The 8,521-nt window shown below is 39.1% G+C and overlaps 1 pseudogene across 1 annotated transcript; it reads left to right on the forward strand.

The window, feature by feature from the left end:
* The first annotated feature begins 3,483 nt into the window (after positions 1-3,483).
* Positions 3,484-5,265, forward strand: LOC113416524 (transport and Golgi organization protein 2 homolog pseudogene; annotated as a pseudogene). The gene has a single exon (XR_015746539.1). The product of XR_015746539.1 is annotated as a transport and Golgi organization protein 2 homolog pseudogene (transcript).
* Positions 5,266-8,521: the final 3,256 nt, after the last annotated feature.

The following is an 8,521-nucleotide window of genomic DNA, read 5'->3' on the forward strand; positions in this document are numbered from 1 at the left end:
GCTTGGTTGCCTTCACCACTAGACCAAACTGGCTATAACACCACGATCAGAGGTGGTATTCAGCAAGTTCTGACCAGTTCTGGAGAACCAGTAGTGGAAATTTTGACTAGTTTGGAGAATCAGCAAATACTACCTCTGACTGGAGATTTTACAGTATCCTTCCCCTGCCACACCCACCAAGCCACGCCCAGAGAACCGGTAGTAAAAAGAATTGAATACCACCACTGACCATGACGCATGTGAAAGGGAGTAGAGACTGCATCATGACATTGAAGGACATCATCATTTGCCATTCCTCAGTCCCTGCAGATATTGTAACCCATTTAGGACCAATTTTCCTCCCTGAACTGCAACCTACCTCAAATAATAACCACCAAATTTGGTGTTGGATACATCATTCCTACCCATTAGCTTCTTAAATGCTACAGGATAGAGGAAGGATCACTTGGTGTATCAATTTTTATCCTCATCCTCCTGCTGCTATATGCATAGAAAGATTAAAGCTGGGGTAATCAAAGGCATTTCCAGGCGCTGACTGCTAATTCCTCACAATATTATTTCCACTGCCTCTGTGTCTTTTAAGAAAGTAGTGTAGACAATGTATATTATTGATAATGACAATGTTTTATCTTTTGCTTCCTCTCTCCCTGCTGTTGTCTGTCTTTTGGCCATTTTGCCAGTTAACTGATTTTGATGTTTGCTCATGTTCAATAAGCATCACGTTATATATAAAAATTTAAACTAGCTGAAGTGAATGGTGTATGTGCTTCTTTTGAATTGAATAGGAGTGTGCTGTATGGAAATTAAACTGAACATTTCCTACAATAACTTTTCAACATTCGATGCCCCAGTGAAAAACACCATCAGTTGTCAATTCTGGTAGATCTGAGAGATTCAAACCCTCTCTAGTGTCAAGGAAGGATATGGAACACTATTTCAATTCTTTTTTCAAAATGTAATTCAGCTATCTGTAAATATTTTCTTAAGGAAGACTAGAATCATATCTAGTAACTCCTATGTCTATTTTGAAATTTATTCCATTGTTATAATCAGGGACCAAAGTGATACTTTTAGACATGATGCTAAACTCACTTACCTGCAGCAACACAACAATATATTATTTTCTGCCCAATTCACAAATGTGTGGTTTTGAGTAGGACTTCTGGTCAATAGCATCTCACTCAACTTTCATTGTTGTCCAACACGGCCTGTATATCATATCTGAAAACCTGATCTGGAAAAAAGATAATGGAATTACTATATAATATACAATTGTATTTTGTCTACATTCCAAATAAGTTCTCTATATACTTTTCAGGCTTAATGTCTAGTAATCCAAAGTCTGTTAAAATGAACTCTGTAAGGATATTATGTCACTAAATTATTGTTAACTATAATCAATAGTTGTATACTGTAGCAAGTTTAATCTGAACAATAATGCAGCCATTATTCTTTCATTCGCTTAATTTCTGGTATAAATTCTGCTGAAAGTATTTTGCTCAAAATAAGGTTGTCAAAATCAATTATGTTGTGTTTGCAGCCTTTGAGATTCTGAAAAGACGCTAAATAATTCTGAGAGAATTAAGGAAAGAATCTTACTTCTGTCCAGGCAACAGCCCTGTGAAGAGTTTCCAAGTGTAATTTTCTTGAAGTTAAAGTTTGGGTTATTATGGTTCACTTAACAGATAGTTTGCCCCAATATTTGTGATCTCAATGATAAGATGACAAGATTTCTAATTTATAAAACCAGGACAGCATGTTGAGCTTTATGAACCATGGCCAAAGGATATATTGAGCTACATCTAGCTCTTCTCGTTCGTATACATTGTATTTTGCAAGGAATTTCTCAAAAGAGAACTCTTGGATTGCATACCTTAAATGTATATCATCAGCATCTTTTTTCCCCTTGAACTATAATGAAACAAGCACAGAATTATAATTCTTTAAAACTATATGATAGTTTATATCAATATAGCCCCCTCTGTGATGACTGGCCTTATATTTCTTCACTTTTTAATTATTTCCTTTCTGTACTTGACACATTTAGGAAGATTGATTTGTTGAACTGCTTCTTGTAAGAAATGCATGTTAATTATAAAAATAATACTGCCTGAATATATGGGAAAAAATGTGATCCTGTGCTTTCCCTCCAAACTTAAAATCTACTATTTCTTAAAAGCTTAATGGATTCATTTACTTGTCCCAGAAGCAAAACAAAAAACAAAAACAACCAATACCTTTCCACTCATGTTCTTCCTTCCTGTTCTTTAATATTGCAGGATGAAGACATCTGCTTCTGTCTTTACTCATCCAGTTTTGAATTCTGTAATGTTTTTTATCACTGACCTTAAAACTTGGAAATCAGTATTGTACTTGACATGCAATGGAAATATTGTTGATTTTTTTTTTTGTTCTCCTTGGAAATGTAACTTGCTGATATACATTCTCTTCTTTTTTGGGGGGGATGCACAAAAAACACAAACTTTATTCAACGAAACTTTTCAACTCGTAGCTTGCCACGTCGGGGAGAAATCCAGACTGACCCCCCTTGCAGCCACGCTGAGAGAGTCCCCCCCATATATCTCTTCCAACGAAACCCCCTTTTCCCTTATAACTGCTACCCCCGTCGAACAAAGAGAAACCGAACGAGACCCGGGTGAAGCCTCCAGGACGGCTGCCGGCCACGAAGCTCTCAGATGCAGGCCTTCTCGGGGCTGCCGGGCGAGGGGCTCCACCCACCTTGCCAGCTGCCGGCCGCCCCATCGTTGTCGTGGTACATGGGGATGGGGACGGTGCGCTCCCAGGCGGGGCTAGAGCCCAGGCGGGGTGCTTCTATGTGGAGCCAGCCGGCCGGCCTCGGGTGCCAGGCAGCAGGTCAGCGCCTCCAGGTCAGCGTCGTCGGGCAGGAGCAGCCCACGGCGCACCTCGCGGACCTCGTGGCAGACGCAGCCATTGGACGCCTCGCTCCGCTGGTCCCGCCGGCCTCAGACCATTCTCTTCTTAAGTGCTGGTGAAACAATGTATTTTTTTGAATAAATCCCCACTGAGAACAATGCACACAGTAAACCCAGGACATCATGGAATTAATATAAATGGTGGAATGCAAGTATATTTGTCACCTCCCTGTCCCCCAGAAAAATGTTTGGTTGATAAATTGTAACTATATATTTATGGTTGCTTTCTAATGACATTTCATCTTTAACAACATGGAGCAGGTCCATGTTGATAGTACTTGGCCTAAAATAAAAATTGGACTAGTATGATGGATTAATGGACTTCATGGATCCTAAAGAATATCCTTAAAAAGGACGCTTGAAGGAGAATTCAGAAAGAACAGTAACCATCCAGTGGTGGGATTCAATTTTTTTTACTACCAGTTCTGTGGCTTGGTGGGTGGGGCAGGGGAAGGATACTGTAAAATCTCCGGTCAGAGGTGGCATTTGCTGGTTCTCTGAACTACTCAAAATTTCCACTACTGGTAGAAGTTGAAAGGTGCTGCTCGAGCCGCTGAGGCAGGCACCTGGAAGGATGACCTTCTACTGACCATCTCTGCAAGGAAGCTCAACTCCCCCCCCATCCGTAACCCATGTGCATTCTTTTCTTTAAGTTTGACCCACGTCCTGTGTCCAAAAATGCCTACAGGCTTATCCCAGCAGCTAACAGAGATGAATATTACCACAGGCCCTCCCAATCCACCGATTTTGGGGACAATAACAGCGAGATTCTCAGTGGCTTGGATATGGAAGAAGGGAAAGAAGGTGGGTCCTGGCTTGGAATCAGCAAGAAAGGCAAGATGGCCACCTTGACCAATTACATGCAGCCTCAGATCAACAAGCATGCAAAAGGAAGAGGTGCCCTGGTGACCAATTTCTTGTCCTCAGAAATGGACAGTTACTCTTACTTGAAGAAAGTGGCCTTGGAAGGACACCTTTACAATGGCTTTAATTTGATAGCAGCAGACTTAAGCACCAATATCAGAGATGTAATTTACTATTATGGAAACAAAGGAGACCCAGAACCTCTCTTCCTAAATCCCGGGGTATACGGCTTGAGCAACTCTTTGCTGGATACGCCTTGGAAGAAACTTCAGTATGGAAAGCAGCTTTTTTCAGATGTCATCAAGCACAGCCAGAACCTCCAGAAAGAAGCCCTGGTCCAGGAACTGATTAATCTGTTGAATAACCAGGACCCTCAGCTTCCAGACCCTGCAATGGAGGACCAGGGAAAGGATTACGTCCTTCCGTTCCTAAACAAGTATGCAGCTCTGTGCGTCCGATGTCCAGGTTATGGAACCAGAGCTAACACAGTCATTCTCGTCGACGGGGAAGGACATGTCACCTTCACCAAATGGACCATGCTGAATGCCGATATCACCCAATGGAAAACCAGCACATACCAGTTTCAGCTGCAGATATAATCACTTTCCTACGCATAAATTGGAAAGATGAAGTAAGAAGAAGAAAATGAATAGCCGGCCTGCCGGGCAAGAACCCAGTCAGCATTTCGAGAGAGCAGCTCCTCTTTTAACGTTGCCTAGATCACTGTAGCATTCATGGAAGAAAAAAAAACCTGAAACAAAACTATTTTTATGTGTGTGTCTGCACAAAAATCCAGAACAGAAGCATTTGAATCGAAAAAGCAGACTCTTTATCTAAAAACAAGCTCTTTTTTTGCACAAAGGGATCTGTGCTGGTTTTGCAGGGGGGTTGAGGGAAATCCCGTATCTCCTTGAGCGGAAAACCGCACAATTATTTGACTCGCTAATGAAAACCGCAGAGAACTTTGGAGAATCGTGTATGGTAAAATACTCCTATTTTTCCACCTTTCCTTTGACCCGCGGAGAGTTGGAAGGTCAAGCGATAAAATGACAGAGTGAAAAAAAAGTCATAATTCAGTATCCTCCATGCTGTGCTATCTTTTAATAGGGCAGCATTAGCTATTTGTAAGCATTTGTGATTGTATGGAATGTGGGGTTGTTTTTTTACAGAGGTGCCTGGGAGAATTCTGTGTACTCGCAGTTACTGGACCTATGGAAAAATCCTTAAAATCAGATCATTGTTTCTTCCTTCCTTTCCCTGGCCATATAACAAAGCCTGGTGTGAAGCCAGGTTTTGTTATATGCCCTCGACTTATTCATCAAGAATCTCGTTTATTCCAAATTCCTTGGGGTTTCTTTTAAAAATTACTTTAAAGATTGAGCGATGTTCTATCTGGAAGTCTGAAGCAGGAAAAAAGGGGGGAACCATAATAAAAGGAGTTACAGCTGGAGAGAACTCTGATTTAGCTAAACCACCTCCCTTTGCTGTTTTCAGGAGTGTGGAATATTTGCGCATTTTGGTGTTACAACATTTGTGGAAATGACAGCGGTGTCATCCTCATGCCCTGTGGAAAGCTGATCATGCTTGTCTAAGACTTAAATTCTTCTTACACTCCCAAAGAGGAAAAAAAATTTTCCCCACTACTGGTTCTCCAGAACTTGTCAGAACCTGCTGAATCCCACCTCTGTAACCATCCATTCAGATGCCCCTGTCATATAACAGAGTGGCATGGTGTATGTACAGTAGTCAAACCTGTTTTACAGTAAAATTTTGATTCCATGGATTTGCAGCTTAATGGACAACATTTAAGCTCATTTTTCCATTATAACTGAATTCAGTGAAGACACCTGATGTAGTTATGCAAATGAAGTAAATTTAAGTAAATGACGTACATTCAGATTTAACAGAGAACCTTTCTCATCTGAATGCTCCATTAAACTGAGATTTTATTGTATGTTGTCTAACTGTAAAATAAAAGTTCTCTTTATGGAGGACTAAGCTTCCAGTTTGCATTATAAAGAAAATTAGTAAGGAATACTCTGGTAATAAAGAAATAAAAGTCTTTTTCTTCTCTCATTTAGTTTGATAAATATTAACCATCTTTCTTTAAAGCAGTGATCCCCAAACTTTCTTATGCCGCGGCCCGGTATCCCCAACCTTTTTTATGGCGCGGCCCGGTACCGGCATTAGCTGGGCGCCGCCATCTTTTTTTGATGAAAAAATGCTTCCGGTGACCTCACCGGAAGCACTTTTTCATCAAAAAGATGGCGGGCGCTAGCGCTCGGTGAGCTTTTCCGGGTAGAAATGGCTTTCTACCCGAAAAGCTCACCGAAGCGTAGCGCCGCCATCTTTTTGATGAAAAAGTGCTTCGGTGAGCTTTCTACCTGGAAAAGCTCACGGAAGCACTTTTTCATCAAAAAGATGGCGGCGCCAGCAAACCAGCGGCCCGGTAGGACTTGTTCCACGGACCGGTACCGGTCCGCGGACCGGTGGTTGGGGACCCCTGCTTTAAAGGGTATTTGTCAGTTGAAAAAATATTAGCAGTTGGAGGTTACAAACAGATATTCCCTACTGGTTTCACTGGAGGCTGTGGAAAGTTGATTGTGTGAATGAAGCCAACAAGGTAGAAAGAATCCAGAGCTTTTGAAATTGCCTTTGTTTTTCTTCCTACATTTTTAAAAAATTTAAATCATATTTTAGCTGAGTGGGTTGATCAGTTTGTATGATTGTAAAATTTCCAAAATAAATAAAGAGGTACGGGGTTCCATTGATAAGTCTAAAATATGTTGTGCTTCAAAAGGAACTGACTGAACAAAAGCTAATCCTGACAACTTTATTTTTCTAAGGGAGAAAAACAATGGGGAAAATATTATTTCAGTTTAAATTTAGTTCAAACTACTATGTGGAAGAAAAACAGGGCATATTGTTTTCTTCGTAAGGCAGGTAAGTCCACTCTTCTAATGACACTAAAGAAGCAGAAGAACAGATATACAAAGTAATATTTTACTTTTGTCATAATCATAATGAACAGTCTGCATATGTCATGGTAGAAGAAGACTTGTTGGGACCCTATGCTAAGAAAATACAAGTTACTTGTGACTTTCTTCATTGTGCTTACAAATGGAAAATAAATGCACTATCCATTATTCATTGGTGTAATAACCTTTGCAGTACCAGAACGCATGTCTGCAAGAACAGTTTTTATGGATCAACTCAAAGGGGGAGTTCACATAGAAAAGTTAGTATAGAAGAAATAATCAGGATAACTTATAATTAAACTACTGATTTGTGAAGTTTCCTCATATATAATAATTATTTCAATGCAGCAGATGTACAGAAATTTCATAGTTCTTATAAAGCACGGAGTGTTTTTCTTCCAGTTGCATACCTTCTACATCTTACTGATACATATTTTCATAATTACAGTGACTTTATGTTGGTGTCCAAAATGCCTTACATAATTGTAGGTCAATGAAGATTCATATTTTTCCTATGTAGCAGGTATACATGTATAATAAGTCTACAGTTATCAATGTGGATTGGGAGCAGAAATTAGATTCCAAGCTTGAAATTTCTTGATTCGTACTATAGTCCTATGCATAGTGACTCACAAGCAGGCATTGTTAAATTAATCTGAACTATCTAGTAAGCTGGTCTATGTTTTGCCTCATTTTCTTGTTGTATATAGGATACTGGTTTGGCAAAGGATCAAGATGAATATTGCATGATTAACATGCTGAGTACTGAGTAATGAAATCAGAATTGATCATTTAACTGGTAAAATAATAGGCTTTAAAAATGTATTTAGATTCTGAAGAGCAATATTTGAAATCATGATTATACGTTTTCCAATAGTGTGCCTTTTGCAGCTAAAATACAATCTCATGGTAACCTCTAGGCAAAAAAAAAGTATTACCTTTAAACACATGAAGGTTTTTGCTATTCTTCACCAAATTGTAACTTCTGGGTGAGTTAGTATACAAATGCTATCATATTTCATTGTGGTTATGCCTGAGAATCATGGGGAGATAATCTAATTACTTTTTGGAGATCAATACATTGGGAATGATGGTTGATGTCATATTTATTCATGTTTAAGATACCACAAATGCTGGTGTTTTAGCAATGTTTGATGAATGAATTTACTAATTATAAAAGCTTACAGAAGGAAAATAATAGCTTGCTGTTGCTATGACAGGCTGATATGATCCTTGTTTAACATTTTTTCCAAACTGTCCATATATTATTCCCATTCCATTTTATTCTCACAAAAATGTCATTATTCCAATGTTACCAGGTGAATCTCATAAACTGGTGTGGATTAGAGACTTTTTTTCATTCTAATTCTACTTCATGCACCAATAATTAATTTGACTTCTGTTTTGGTTTGTTTTTTTTTCAATTATAGCAGGAGAAAAGTTTCTGTGTTACTAGTTTGCAGATGAAAACTCCTTATTTCTTCCCTTTCCAACAAATGATACCTTATTGGGGATTTTAAAAAACTGCATTGCCATTTACTGTATATAATAGTATCCTTGAAATATCTGACAATGTCAGGTAATATTTATTTGATTAGCCAGTTGATCTGCATACTGATTCTGGATCTTCCTAACAATTTGGATCCTAATAGTCCTTGATAACTATAATATCTTCAAGTTCTGTAATCACGAACTGGATCTGACTCTCCTACCTAAGAAAGGGTA

Source organism: Notechis scutatus, chromosome 1, assembly GCF_049901735.1.
Source record: "Notechis scutatus isolate UNSWTSFEM ecotype Mainland chromosome 1, rNotScu1.2, whole genome shotgun sequence".
Classification (NCBI taxonomy): domain Eukaryota; kingdom Metazoa; phylum Chordata; class Lepidosauria; order Squamata; family Elapidae; genus Notechis; species Notechis scutatus.